The sequence below is a fragment of the Solanum pennellii genome, chromosome 2 (genome assembly GCF_001406875.1).
Source record: "Solanum pennellii chromosome 2, SPENNV200".
In the NCBI taxonomy this organism is placed as follows: Eukaryota; Viridiplantae; Streptophyta; class Magnoliopsida; order Solanales; family Solanaceae; genus Solanum; species Solanum pennellii.
Window position 1 is genome coordinate 50,297,271 of NC_028638.1, and position 15,664 is coordinate 50,312,934.

General features: G+C 34.8%; 1 long non-coding RNA gene across 1 annotated transcript in view; it reads left to right on the forward strand.

Moving 5' to 3' along the window:
• The first annotated feature begins 1,563 nt into the window (after positions 1–1,563).
• The window catches only part of LOC107010232, a 16,962-nt gene continuing 2,861 nt past the window's right edge, over positions 1,564–15,664 (forward strand). Inside the window, exons 1-15 of the long non-coding RNA XR_003576701.1 lie at positions 1,564–3,623; positions 3,700–3,770; positions 3,884–3,908; positions 4,023–4,126; positions 4,202–4,360; positions 4,445–4,789; positions 5,602–5,721; positions 5,825–5,916; positions 8,070–8,467; positions 9,554–9,647; positions 10,370–12,928; positions 13,553–13,659; positions 13,763–13,808; positions 13,939–14,024; positions 15,308–15,401. This is a non-coding gene — a long non-coding RNA (uncharacterized LOC107010232). The remainder of the gene's footprint in view (positions 3,624–3,699; positions 3,771–3,883; positions 3,909–4,022; positions 4,127–4,201; positions 4,361–4,444; positions 4,790–5,601; positions 5,722–5,824; positions 5,917–8,069; positions 8,468–9,553; positions 9,648–10,369; positions 12,929–13,552; positions 13,660–13,762; positions 13,809–13,938; positions 14,025–15,307; positions 15,402–15,664) is intronic.

The window sequence follows — 15,664 nt, forward strand, 5'->3', positions numbered from 1 at the left end:
TGCCAATTTTATTTTTTAAAATATTTATAGAGTTAATTTTGGAATTTTTTAAAATCTGAATACATTGACTAGATAACTAAAATTAGTAGAATAATAATTCAGTTCAACAATAATCTCCTAATAAAAGAAGAACAACCTCACCCCATACGTGTTGCCCCTTTAATAGTCTTTTTCTTCAAAAACATTTGTCTTCTTCGGTCTTAAGATCTTGTACATTTTAATTTCATGTTTTTCCTTCATTTTTTGTTTAAAAGAGAAATTGAATCTGCAAGTTATATTCATGGCAATCGTCTTCCTTCTATTGGACAATTTTATTACTTAGAATTCTTATCGGTCAAATTTCTAAGTTACCGTTCCCCGGCTCACCCCTTCTCTGTATACTCTTGTATTCTTTCTTTTTAGTATTATTACGCCGTTATCAATATCACTGATATTATCTTGGAGTTGCAGAAGAGAATTGCATCAAAAATAATAATAATTAGATTGTATAAAAATATAATTTCAATGGAATTTCATTTTTTTCGGTAAGACCAATACGAATCTGAAGTTATTTTTTTAAATTTTTTAAAAAATTCAAACTCTAAAGAACTTACAACATAGAGGAATTAAAAAAATATACAAATCTGTTTGAAGAAAAAAATGAGATTTGGAGAAATAGCCTTACAATGCTGATGAGTTTTAGAATAAAGGAGAGGGGTTGGGGCGTAAAGAAAATCATCGTATGAATTGAGAGAAAAAGATAGAGTTATGATGATTATCGGATTGTTTATAATTTTAGCCGGCGGCAACTCCTTGCGTACAAAGGAAGGCAACGCGGTTGGGTGAGCAAAGAAGAAATGGGGTTTTACCTTTTTTTGTTGGTTAAAAATTTTTTTATTTTTATTTTTCTTTCTAATTTATTTTTTTAATTATTATTATGGGCTAATGTCACATGTCTTTTTTTTATTGGTTATTGTGCCGCATCATTGGGAGTGTCGTCACTTTCTAATTTTAGTTGATTGTCATAAAATATTCAATAGATATATATTTTAACTATTGAAGGTGTTCAATTGGAACAAGCCTTAAATAAGGTGTCTAATTCAATTGTGCGTACAACTTTAAGGGACCAAAAATGACTTAAGTCTAAATTAAGCAATAATAAATATTTGAAATGTTTGAACGAGATTATTAAGCAATCACTAAATAAAAAAGAATGTGATTGACAAAAAAAATTAGAAAGTGTCTATTTCAGTGATTAAATGTTATAATATGCAAAAATTATAATATCATAAATATGTAAGTTAAATAAAGCAATATTAAATATTTGAAAAGTTTAAAACGAGATTATAAATGTGTCATTCGATTAAAAATATTTAATATAGTTACTTTAGGCTAAAATTTATATTTAATTTAAAAAAAATTTAATTTGATATATAAATATCAATTTATAATCTCATTTTGAATCAATCTAATAAAATTAGACAAGTTAAATAATTGAAATTTTATGCGATGATAACAAATCTCACATAATCAATAAGTTAGACTCTTCTTGTTTTAATTTAAAATAAAAAATAAATAACAAATAGTAGTATAGTAGAATAAAAATCTATAAAAAATAATATTATATTTGATATTAAGTAGTTTTTGCTTATTCCCGCGTGTACTTAATTTTCACCCGCGTATATACTGCGAAATTTAGAAGCCACAACTATAAAATAGACACTGCGTAAGTTAGAAGCCACCACCTTTCAAAAACTATAAAAGAGACACCGTGTAATGTAGAAGTCACCACCTTGCTGCTACTAACTCTTCCGGCGACGATTCCCGACAAAAAACCCATAAACCCTAAATCAACTTTCGCCGCCGATCAATCTTCTCAAGAAAAAATCAAGAACTTCTGATGCATGTTTTAAGCGACAGTGTGAGGCTATTTGGAGCGCAGTTTGGTCACGGTTCTCTTGTATTGACGACTTCTGATTAAACCCCTAAACCTTGAATCAATTTTCCAGTCATTCTATCTGCTCTAGTAATACTACTGCACTTCCCATCAAAAAAATAAAAGGGAAGTTTGAGAACTCACTATTGTAAGATTATCTTTGAATTCTTGCATGAATTCTCTGTAAAAATAAAGAAATTCAAGATCTTGCTTTCTGAATTATATTGTTATTTGTGTTGTCATTCTCGCATTGTATTGTCTAGACTAATGATTTTGATTGTTTCTTTTAAGTTGAAATTGTGCTATGTAAGAGAATGGGAATTATATGTTCTCTGCTTTTGTTATTTGAGATGGCCTTTTTGATCTCATTCGTATTCCAAGTTCGAATTTCAGCCTGCCTTCCACAGAATATAAAATAGAGGCAAGCTGCTGCGAAAATGGCAAGTCGTGCTGTTATGCAGTTTAATCGCTTAGATTAGTTGCTCAAACTCTTCAGTGAATTCTTATGTTGCTTCATTTGCTACTTCTGATATTGAGGGCATATGTTTTACATCAAAATTGATATACATTTTCTCTTCTTAGTATGATGTTCCATTCTAGTGTTATAACTTTTTTTTTTCCAAATGAATATATATAACAGCTTATTTCTTTTTGCCATGAGATTTGCTTCCCTATAGGTCTGTTCTTTTAATGTTTGTTATTCTTATGGTAATCTTTTTGCAAAATGTTGGACTGACATCATCTTTTCTATTTTAGTGATGCTGTTGTACGTAATTTGTTTTGCCTGACAACTATGATGTTCATAACTTGGAATGATAGTTGTAATCTATAGGATTGCTTGCATGCATTTCTTAACTGATAGGCTGTTTGATGGTCTGCGTTCATTATTATCTCTTTACAGATGTTCTTTTATTTATTGTTATGTGGTTTTACTTGTAAATGGGCTAACTTGTATGGCTGTACACAACACCAAATATTGATGCTTACATTTTGGTTTTACTTGTATTATAAGTTGTTCATGTACATTGCCTTCCTGGTGCTTCATTTGCAATAAGTACTTTCTTTACCTGAACCGTCTCCCCAAAAGAAAACCGGTAACTTGAGGGAGGTGGGGTGGGGTGGAGAGAGACATGAAATATGTTTTCGTTGATCACTATTGTATGTAGAGATGTATGATTATTTATTCTTGCTAAAGTTGAGACGGAACATAAATATTGGTGCTTAGGTACTTTAAGGTCCGCTAAAAAGACAGTATAAGTGCCTGTTCCTTTCATCTTCTATCATGCTTCATTTTTTTCTGGCCATTTTAACTACGGTTTTGGCCATCAAATCTGCCCAGGTAACTCAAACAATTACCTAGTGATTCAATTAACATTGCCCCTCACCTTAACCCTTTTTTGTGGTAGCTGAATGCAAGGTAGTTTTAGGTAGCATTTGTTAAAATTAGGCCAACTATATTCGAGTCTGAATTAGAAATGTAGGATTGTTCTGTTCTGTATATTGGAGTTGCTGTCTAGTAGTTGTAACTCTGGAGCATTCACCATATATGTACACGAGCGACATCAAAATACAGCCGGATGATATGCATGCTTTCCTAGCAAGTTTTGGCTTTAAAGAAGAGGCTTGGAGCTCTATTTCTGACGATTCTTTGTTGGAAATTGTTACTAAAACTCATGGGAGGCCAAATGGATATCGTAAGGTTTTGAAGGTAAGGTTCTTTTGAGATTTAGCTGGTAGTATCCTATAGTTTAGGTATAAAACTACTAATGTGGTCTTTGTTCTAGCCATTGTTTACAGAACGACAAGTGTTTGTACCTTGGAATTGATGATTGTTGGCAGGATTTTTGTACAACAGGTATTATGTACAAGCCTACCTGGTACAAGAGTTGACTGGACTGCCAATAAGAAATTTTATTGAGATTTTTCTTTTTGCTGTCATTATTCATGATGTATTTTACAACCAACCAGCTTGAAGGAAGCAAATGCACTCCAAGTACTGCTACTTTTCTCACAATTCAAACAAATGAAAAATAATGATTACATACTTTACTTTTAAGGTTGTACTTTAACCTGATTGTTCTTTTGGTTTGCATATATAATCTGGAAGCCCAAAGAAGGTCTTGCATTGGTCTTGCATGCTCTGAAAAAGTCTCTGCTAAGAATCGCCCTTGTGCATCCCAGTGTCTCCTTCAAAATTGTTGATATTGAAAGGTCTGTCTTTGTTACATCAGCTAACTTAAGGATATTTTCTGTCTGGTTTCTTAGATTTTGTTCATTTGCATGCAGCGAGGATGACCTGCTTTGCACACATGCTTCTCCTTCTCCGTTGCTGGTATTGTCCAGTGAGTTTGGAAATCATCTGAGTTCCCTTAACAATTTGAATGCAAGTGATGGTTCATTCAAGCTCTCAGGCTACATTTCAGGTCTGATGTTTACACAATGAAGGTATACATGCACAAATGAATAAGAGATGTCATAAATTCTCTTTTCTACACTCTGTTTCCCTAACAACCACTCTTCAATTTGCAGGTCCTTCAATATTTCTGTATCCACTTGCTACTAGTATATTTTCCTGACCAAAAAAAAAAAAAAACGGAAGACCAATCTTTGGTTAGCATTTTCTATATCAGATGCCTGTTTTACGGTGTTTTTGTTTTCCTTGACCTCCGTAATGCAAATATTAGTTCAAGATTTGTTTCCAAAGGACCAATACATAAATTACTTAATAACACAACTATGAGTTTTGACAGTGCTTCTTACATTGAGAAGTGAAGTAGATCCCAGATATATCCACAGGTTATGTTGAACCTAAATTGTCCAACATCTTTATATGATTTTACTTTGGAGCCTTCAAAGACCTCTGTGGAATTTAAGGTGAGATTTTTTGTTGTGATTTATGGTTTAATTTGTTTTGGGTTTGGGAAACGAATGTGAGAGGCTCTAGATTTATTTTATAGAGTTGAGTTTGTGTTAGTGTTTGTTTTGTGTGGTTTGGGTTGTTTTCTATTAAAAAAAAGAATCAAAAAGCCTAATCACTTTTTGGAACTTCAATATGGGTGAAATTAATAAGTTAAACTGGTTAATTATCATTTTATTGCTAATCTTATAGAAATTCAAAGTATTAAAAAGGACCCTCTGACCCTGCTAGGTCCTTACGTCACAGTTGTTCTTGGAGAACAAAATTATCTTCCTTTGTCATGGGAGAGCAGCGCAAAACCACGTGTCTAGCTTCTTCTGGTTGCAAAACGATACAGACCAATGTTAACAAGGGCATGTCATACATATTTGTTTTACTGATAGGAGTATTGTATTCATATTATTAATGTGTTTGCTAAGACTGATAATTCCTCATAAAGAGTCATGACATGACCAGACGATCATCAGAAATGAGTGAGTTATAGGAAAGGGGTGTGTCTCTATTAGAATGGTTGTCGAAGAAAGGCATGATACAGGTGGAACTATATTGTTAGAAAGAGCTCTTTTTGAGAAGTTGCCAAAAATAGGCATGTTCTCTCCGAATAGAGATGTGATAATGAAGTGGGAAGGGCACTGATAGTAAACGGTGCCAGTCTTTGGAGGGGATCTCGAAGGAATATTTGAGAGCTTGTTGGAAGAGAAATATCAATTATGCATTTGATAGGTATCAATAAAATCTTTCTCTGATGTAGTGTGTGCTGCTCTTGCAGGTTCATATGTACTGGTCATAACAAACAGTGAATGTGTTGGATCTACTTCGGGCACCCTAAAGTTTCATCGATGAATTTTTTCCTTGCGATCAGTCTCTCAAGAACTCTGCTGCTGTATAGGTTGATCTCCAATTTCCTATTTAATTCTCTACCCGATTTCTTTTTAATCTCATGCTGGTGTCATCTATTTTTGTTACTATGATATTGCTTCGGCGCTTGGCAGAAAAATATGGAGGCTCAGTTTTCTGTACTGCTTAAAGTCGCTGAGAAGACTCCCGGTCTATACTTCTCTTATGATGCCTATATAACACTGAGGTGAGTTGTCTTTCCAACCTTCTGACTGCTTGTATGTTGCATTTTTTCCTCTTTCCTTGTCTTGGGATACCATTAGAAGTTAACTAACAGCCTACTTGTTTATTTTAATTTAGAACTACTTATTACAATAATATATTATCATTATACTACTATGAAATTGCATTTTAGCATTTTAGAGTATCCTTTTCTCCTTTTTATTCTTTGCCTTTGCCTTCATACGCTGCTCCATCGGATTGCTGCTACTAACTCTCGGCGGCGATGTCCGACCAAAACCCCCAATCAATTTTCGTGGCCGATCAATCTGCGCAAGTAACATGGTATTCTTCGAAAGAAAGTTCAAAAAACTTTATCTCGGGATTCTCCATATAGGAAAAAATCAAGAACTTGTTGGTTTTTGAAATGCATGTTTTGAGGAAATTGTTTCATTTTTGAAGTAAAATGGGTATTCTTTAGATGCATATTTTAAGTAAATAGAAGGAACTTGTTGTCTTTTTGAAGTAAAATTGGTATTCTTGAATGCATATGTTATTATTAAGTGAAAGTGTGAGGCTGTTTGGAGCGTAGTTTGGTCAGGGTTCTCTTGTATTTGTGATTTCTGATCAAAACCCTGAACGCCCAATTAACAGAGGACTGGTGGCGGGATGCTTCCAAGGCTGTTTCCTGACTGGTTTTCAATGCCTTTTTAAGCTGTCCATGCGCTGTTAAAAGGCCAAAAACAGAAATAGATAGTCCCAGCATAGCATAACTCATTTATTATTCACTGAGTTAGAATCCCTACATTATTATATACCGCATAACAGTTTTTACATTATTATCACTGCATAAACATTCCCTGTATGACTACTTTAACCAAATAATGTATTACTATTTTGTATTGCTATTTTGTGATATAATTTGAAAAGAAAGGAGAGAGATATAGGGTGCTTTATCTTTTCTTACATCACTAGTGTCTCGTGGAGTGTATTATTATGTAGATATTGAGGCCCATGTCAAAATAAATGTGCCCCTTTCTACATAGTCAAGGATTATGATCTTTTGTTTTGAATGTAGGTTAAGAGAGGAGTGGTTTGACTTATCGCCAAAAAAAAAGAAAAAACATGTCATTTGTTCATTTTGTTCCATGTGCAATCAACTTGCCAGAAGTCATATTTCCAGTAGTTTGTTGACCGGCCAAAATGATTTTTTGTGTGTCATAGCTAGAATGTTTTTTTTTTATGAGTCTTTTTGAGTGCTTGACACCTGGATTCTCTCCAATTTCAATAGATATTGCATTTTATGCATCACTAATTCTAGATGAAGGTGAGAAATTATCAATTAAAGTAGATGCGGCTTTCTTGGCTTAAGGTCTTACGGTCCAGATTCAACTATCTCTTGTACCACTTAATTAGTGTTGAGGAGTCTTTCATGTTGACATCCATCGCAGCTCCCTATGCTAATAAGGAAAGGGTCAATTCAGTAACACATCGACGTTAATTAGTGTTAGGAGTCTTCATGTTGACATCCATCACATCTCCCTATGCTAATAAGGGAAGGGTCAATTCAGTAACACATCGACGTTCTGAGTGAGTTGAGGCGATCTCAAACATAAGAATAAAATACAATATTCTTTAGAAGAGAGATATGGAGCTTTGTGTAAGTACCAGATATAGCGCACGAATGATTTTTATTTTTGGTAAACTGAAAATCTATTGAAAAACATTAGACCACTATCTAAAACCTTATAAGTTATTGCAAACATTAATTAATTGATGAACAATAAGTTCGATCTAACATTTAGGTGCCTATCTGAAGCTCCTTTACTAGCTTCAAGATGTTCAGTTGATAATTTTTCTGTACATACATGTTAACGAGAGATGATCTGCAAGTTCATAATCTATACTGCCTTTCTGTTTCTTGAAAGGCTTCTTGAGAATGTCCCGACTGGGAGTGAATGTTATTTCCGAAAACTAGAAAGTTTCAAGATTCATTCCGTTTTCTTTAATTATTCATTTGCTGGTCGTGGGAACTGGATCATGACAGGGAGGGTTGATATGTTTGTTCTTTGGGACTTAAATCGCTAGAGATGCCTGTACCAACTAACACACTTGGACCCACTTTTTTCAACTTCTCATTACACTTTACAGATGCTCAAATTGATGATGTTTGTTTTCCAGAGCATGCTAGGTCTGAAAATGCTTGAATTTCAACTGAGAAGGCTTGGTGCTTTCGATGCTGAAAATAGTATTATCTCACACCCCAACCTTGACGAAATCTTCAAACTCTGTGAGAATATACTTAATATCTGTGTTAAAGCTTCTATGCTGGATACATATTAAGCTTTTTTACCTTGACCTGTTTATTCTTTTACCTTAAAACTATTTGCAGTGTGGGCCAACCATGGGGATGATATAACATCCAGTATGAAGGCTGCATTTGTGCAAAGCATATTTTTGGAGAGTGCAGTAATATAAATACATACATAGTAGGATTCAAAACCCTGAAAATCAACGAACATTATATAACCATCATTGACAAAGATACTAGGTTTTGGCCAATTACATACATATGAAGAGTAAGAATCTGGGCCTGGATCGTTTAATGCTAACTGCACAATTCCATCGATAATCTATCTCTAGATTATGATGGATATAGCATACAACTAAAAATGTTTAAGTCAAGAAATTGATATTATGACCTCAAACTTTTTCTTTCGTCGATCAATCTCACTATAAAATCTACATTGTTCTTTGATATGTAGATGTGGTCACAGAACAGCCCAGGGGGTTTTCGCTGACAGCTGGAATGCCCTAATATGATACTACTTGAGCAATTTTGTTGGTAGTACTAAATAGGTAATGATGCTTCTTACCAGCATTTAGTTGTTACCCAGATTTGTACATTATATGAAGTTGGTATCATTCATTATTATGCTCTGTGCCTCTGTCAGTTGCAACTTGGTTTCATACTAATCGGCCAGTTGAAATTTTGGAAAGCATTCTTTAAGTANTACACTTGGACCCACTTTTTTCAACTTCTCATTACACTTTACAGATGCTCAAATTGATGATGTTTGTTTTCCAGAGCATGCTAGGTCTGAAAATGCTTGAATTTCAACTGAGAAGGCTTGGTGCTTTCGATGCTGAAGAAAGTATTATCTCACACCCCAACCTTGACGAAATATTCAAACTCTGTGAGAATATCTGTGTTAAAGCTTCTATACTGGATAAATATTAAGCTTTTTTACCTTGACCTGTTTATTCTTTTACCTTAAAACTATTTGCAGTGTGGGCCAACCATGGGGATGATATGAACATCCAGTATGAAGGCTGCATTCGTGCAAAGCATATGTTTGGAGAGTGCAGTAATATAAATACATACATAGTAGGATTCAGAACCCTGAAAATCAACGAACATTATATAACCATCATTGATAAAGATACTTGGTTTTGGCCAATTTCATACATATGAAGAGTAAGAATCTGGGCCTGGATCGTTTAATGCTAACTGCACAATTCCATCGATAATCTATCTCTAGATTATGATGGATATAGCATACAACTAAAAATGTTAAAAGTCAAGAAATTGATATTATGACCTCAAACTTTTTCTTTCGTCGATCAATCTCACTATAAAATCTACATTGTTGTTTGATGTGTAGATGTGGTCACAGAACAGCCCAGGGGGTTTTCGCTGACAGCTGGAATGCCCTAATATGATACTACTTGAGCAATTTTGTTGGTAGTACTAAATAGGTAATGATGCTTCTTACCAGCATTTAGTTGCTACCCAGATTTGTACATTATATGAAGTTGGTATCATTCATTATGCTCGTCAGTTGCAACTTGGTTTCATACTAATCGGCCAGTTGAAATTTTGGAAAGCATTCTTTAAGTAGTACTAAGCTTCATGTATGTGAGCCATCTGCAAAGTATTAACTAAACCTAGTATTATCATTTGTAGTGTGCTGCCATTTTTTTGGATTAGTTTCTTGTTGACTACTAGGAGATACTCCCTCTGTTTCAATTTGTTTGTTTGATTTTGACTTAACACGGAGTTCAAGAAAATAAAGAAAGAATTTTGAATCTTCTGTTCTTTAAGTCAAGAAAAGGAAAAAACATTCTTGTAAAAACAGACTAAAAGGGAAAGTAAAACAAACAAATTGAAATGGGGAAGTACTTCAATGTTATCCGAGAAAAAAGGACTTTGAACTAACACACATAATTTCTGCATTATTTTGTTCTTAGTTACATGACAGAGTTGCTCTGTTTGCACTACTAATTGCTAAGGATGTGACAGAGTGTACTGGTGTTGATACATCCATATATATTACTTGTATAAACCTAGCTGCATAACACATACATGTGTTGCAAGTATCAGAGTTTACATTTCTTGTGTTGGCATGTTCTATATTTTGCATATCCTACTTAAATTGATTCTCGAAGGCGATGATTTGGTAATCAACTTTGTGATTCAGTATCTGTAGTATTTAATTATGATGGAGAAGGTAGATCCTTCACAGAAATTATATACATGGATGCGGCTTTGCGAAGTTCGAGATCGGTATGTTTTTGAGCCTACTGATGGATCCTGTGTTTTGTGCTTGGAGATCAGTTTGCGTGCATGGGTCTGTGAAACTAATAGGTTGCTTCTTTTACTCTTTGCGATGTTCTTCCGTACTTAAATTATTTATTAAGCTAGTTATATGTACTTGTGTTCTATGTTAGATGAGGTTCCAGAATGCTGTTCGATTCGTGTCCCACGATTCAGAAAATATTTGGTGTTATCAGCATACTAAAGCTTTTTGCTTATAAGTGCTATCAGCATACTAAAGGTTCTATGCTCATTCTTTGCTTGGTCCAGATCATATTATAATCCAATTCATTGTTGAGGTCTATATAGACATGTCTAGAATTAAACTGAGCAATTTTAACTCCCCCTCGAAAGCTGAGTTTGCAGAACGGAACTCTTTCTAATCAATTCCATTTATGGCATGGTGTAACTGAATTTCCCAATAAGAGTATATTTACACATAGCAGCTAATTCCCCCAAAATTTCTTCTTTCTTGAACAGGACAGCAGGTAGACCTTGTTTGAAGGTAATTTCAGGGGTGGTCAGTTTTATGGGAAAATCAATTTTGGCTTGGTTGTGTCTAAATCTATCAGCACAGGTTTGGACAACAGTGTAGGTGCACGTTCAGGGATGTGGTCTTTTCTGGAGGGATTATTTTGAGGTTGTTCAGGGTTGTCATAAGTAGAACCTGGTTTGGGGGGGATTCTGTTCCTTTGGTTGAGATTTTGATGGTCAAAATTACTGAATATCTTGGGGAAATTACTTCCAGGTTGAGGTTCAACAGAGTTGGTCTTAATTTGAGGGTGCTGCTGCTTATTTTTAGGTTGCCAGACCTGGTGGGGATAATGTATATGTTGATTGTTGAACCTAGGAACTTGACTGTTAGTATGACCCTGTTCCTGCTCTCTAGTAGTTACAGCTCATGCAAATTTGTCTCCACAATACCTTTAGGCATTAGATTAATAGGAGTGTTAGAGTTAAAAACCATACTTGAATGCCCCTGAATTGCTTTATCTTTTCTTACATCACTTTGTGTCTCATGGAGTGTATTCTTATGTAGATATTGAGGCCCATGTCAAAATAAATGTGTGTCCCTTTTTACATAATCAAGGATTATGGTTTTTTGTTTTGAATGTAGATTAAGAGAGGATTGGTTTGATCACTGTTATCAAAGGCGCGCTTTAAGCGCGCTTAAGCCCTGAAGCGAGGCTCAAAACGTGTTAAGCGCTTCGCCTAGCTTTATGTGCGCTTCATGTTGTCATCAAAGTTCTAAGGCAACTGTTTTCCTTGCCAATGAGCCTCCTATGAAGAAGTGAAACTAATTAATTGATATTCCACTTTATCATAAACAATTTTTAATTTCTTTGGCCATATATTTGTCATTTATGATTATAATTATTAGACTTGGACTAAAATATATATTTGTATTCTTTTCTCCCTTTGCGCCTTTTCTCATTAAAGCCCACGCTTTATTTGCGTTTTGCGCTTAAAGCCCCCGCTTTATTTGCGCTTAAAGCCCCCATGGTTTCTTATGCTTCTTTACACCACCGACATCAAAATAAAGACATTCAAACGATATGCATGCTTTCCCAGCAAGTTTCGACTTTAAAAGAGAGGCTTTAAGCTACGTTTTTTTGTTGGAAATTGTTACTAAAGCTCACGGGAGGCCAAATGGATATCGTAAGGTTTTGAAAGTAAAGATTTTTGAGATTTAGTTGGTAGTATCCATTTAGGATAGTGGAGCTGGGATGTGCGTGGACCCGTTTTCGCCAGAAGCCATTGGACGAGGTTTATTCTGTTAACTATGGATGGTTTGGTGTGTTAAGAATATTAACTGTTCCTTTTACTCTTTATTCTTTCTGGGAGGACAAATCAGTTAAATCTTGATTACCAAGAACTAGTCAAGGAACCCAGAGTAAGTCAGCATGTTGTGCCATTAAAGTCATTATCACAACTTTTATATTACTTTGTTGTAAAATGAACTATAAGAAACAAATAAGTTAAAAAACAGAATGTGTCATTTCATGTTACATCTTTAAAGATTATGCCAAAACACCTGTATGCAATGCAGAGGCAGCAACAATCTTTTTCTTATTTGGTTTGAAAATTGGGAAGAAACTAAAAAGCTAAACCAAATAGCAGACTGAGTCAGGAAATATATGAGAAAGAGAGAGAGAGAGATGGGACAATAACAATTAATTGCATGGTGTTATTTAGAGACTCTAAATTTGCATCCATGATAAAGTAATTATTTCTCTTTGGTGTTTTGTCAGGAACAGATATGCTTGCTTTACCACTCTGTTCTTGTAGTATCTAATGGTTGTTTCAACTGACTTTGATGTTAAGTTTGGATTTCTTATTCTTATGGTATAGCTACTTTCTATTGAATGAGAAAGGTGAGAAAGTTGAACTGTAACTTGGAGTTTTGAAGACAAACTGCATTGACCGTACAAATGTAAAACAGGTACCTTCCCTCCTGTGTACACATTGCTATCATTGGTGCTTGATGTGGATGAATATAAAAGACTAGTTTCATTTCTTTGTTCCGAGGGGAAAATACTGCACCACAACTGCTTGTGCATATTTTCCATTTAACCCTTGAGAATTGTCGATTGTGGAAGGAGATACAACATAATGGTCACTTAGCTTTCTCTACTTACACTTTGGGTGCCTATTTGAAGCTCCTTCACTAGCTTCAAGATATTCAGTTGACAATTTCTCTTCACATTGACATTTTTCTTCAAATACACATTGGGTGCCTAGAAGCTCCTTCACTAGCAATTTCATAATCTTACTGCCTTTCTGGTTCTAGGCAGCTTCTATTGAATGTCCCGACTGAGAGTGAATGTTATTTCCTAAAATTAGAAAGTTGGAAGATTCAGTCTGGCTTAATATTTGACACCGTTTTCTATGATTATTCATTTGCTGGTTGTGGGTACTGGGATCAAGACAGGGGGAGGTTTATATGGTTTTACCTTGGGACTTGAAACCACTAGAGAAGCCTGTACCAACTAACACATTTGGATCCACTTTTTTCAACTTCTCATCACACTTTACAAATTCCCTAATCGATGATGTTTGTTTGCAGAGCATGCTAGGTTGGAAATGTCTGAATTCCAACTGAGAAGGCTTGGTTCTTTCAATGCTGAAGAAACTTTTAGCTCACACTCCAACCTTGACGAAAGCTTAAACTCTGTGAGAAGTTTTTTGATATCTGTGTTATAACTTCTATGCTGGATAGATATTAAGCTTCTTTATCTTGACCTGTTTATTCATTTAGCTTAAAAACTATTTGCAGTGTGGGCAAGCCGTGGTACTCTAGCTTTAAAGGGAGTTTTTATCAGGTAACCGCTTTCTTGTTCTGCAAAAAGAAGATGGTATTATATGAAGGCAGCATTAGTGCAAAGCATATTTTTTGAGAGTGCATTAATATAAATACATCGGTAGTAGGACTCAATTGGCTCGTTAATGTAGGCACTCGAATGTGAAGAACAGGGGCTGATTCTGATGGATTTGTTGCAAAATTTTGTGGAAAACGAGAAAATTATCCAGTTGAAAGGGTATACAATATCATTTGTTCAGTTACACTTGTTCAAAGTTCGATTATGACTTTTTTCTACACTAACAATGTTGCTGCTCATGAAATACCGTTTTATACATATGTTGATAACCGTGGAGGATACTTAATATTCTGCCACATTAGAGTTTGATGTTGAATTGACATTGTTGTGATAAAATATATAAACTAATAACTCTTGTAACTTGTATTACTTTCTCTATGTGCAAGTTGTGCGTGTGTTCCCTCTCTTTTAATGATAGAAGAAAGGGTTGATTAAAAAAAAGAAGGAATCTAGAATACTAGGGTGGAGAACATGATGTTGTCAGAATAAAGAAATAACCAAATCAAAGTTTTCTCGTAGCTTAGGATGAAAGAACAGTTCAATACTCAGTACAGAACCTCTCATCAGCAATATACATTTTGATATGGTAAAGGGCAATAAAACTTAATCCTGTCTGACAATAACAAATCATCCATTTGCTAGAACTTTTAGTAGTTACTTCCTACCGGCTTATACAACTCACCCTGTCATAAGGAAAAGATTGAATCCTCCAATGAAGTAGCACTTGGACTATGAAGCAGTAGATAATATCTCGTATTAATACCATGATAAGAAAATAGACTTAAGGCCTAAGTCAACCCAAAAACTAGTTCATGAGGTGAGAATTTTCCAAGACCATATAACAAGACCAAGTCCCCCATGCCACAACCTATATACCAGGTAACTTGTTTGAACTCCTCTATTCGCAGTGTGGGCTAACCATGGAGATGATATACACATCCCGTATTTTGGTACTCCAGCTTTAAAGGGAGATTTTGTCAGGCAACAACTTTCTTGTTCTGCTAAAAGAAGATTAAATGAAGGCTGCATTAGTGCAAAGCATATTTTCGAAGAGTGCAATAATATAAATATATACGTAGTAGGATTCAAAACCCTGACAGTTCCTAAATTAACGAACATTATATAACCATCATTGACGTGGTACTAGTTTTTGGCCTACTACATTCATATCAAGAGTAAGAATCTGGGATTGGATCTTTAAATGCTAACTGCATAGTTCCATGATAATCTATCTCTACTACATTCACATATCAAGAGTAAGAATTTGGGACTGGATCTTTAAATGCTTACTGCACAACTCCATTCATAATCTATCTCAAGATTATGATGGATATAACATACAACTAAAAATGTTGTACTCTACAAATTGATATTATGACCTCAAGCTTTTTCTTTTGTCGATCAATGTCACTATAATATCTACATTGTTGTTTGATATGTAGATGTGGTCACAGAACATCCCAGGGGGTTTTCGCTGACAGCTGGAATGCCCTAACACGATACTACTTGAGCAATTTTGTCGGTAGTACTAAATAGGTACTGATGCTTCTTACCAGCATTTAGTTGTTACCTAGTTTTGTACATTATATGAAGTTGGTAGCGTTCTTTATGCTCTGTCACTTACAACTTGGTTTCATACTACTCCGCCAGTAGAAATTTTGGAAAGCATTCTTTAAGTAGTACTAAGCTTCATGTATGCGAGCCATCAACAAAGTATTAACTAAACCTAGTATTATCATTTGTAGTGTGCTGCCATTTTTTTTATTAGTTTCTTGTAGTGGGTGGGTAAGATTTGGGGG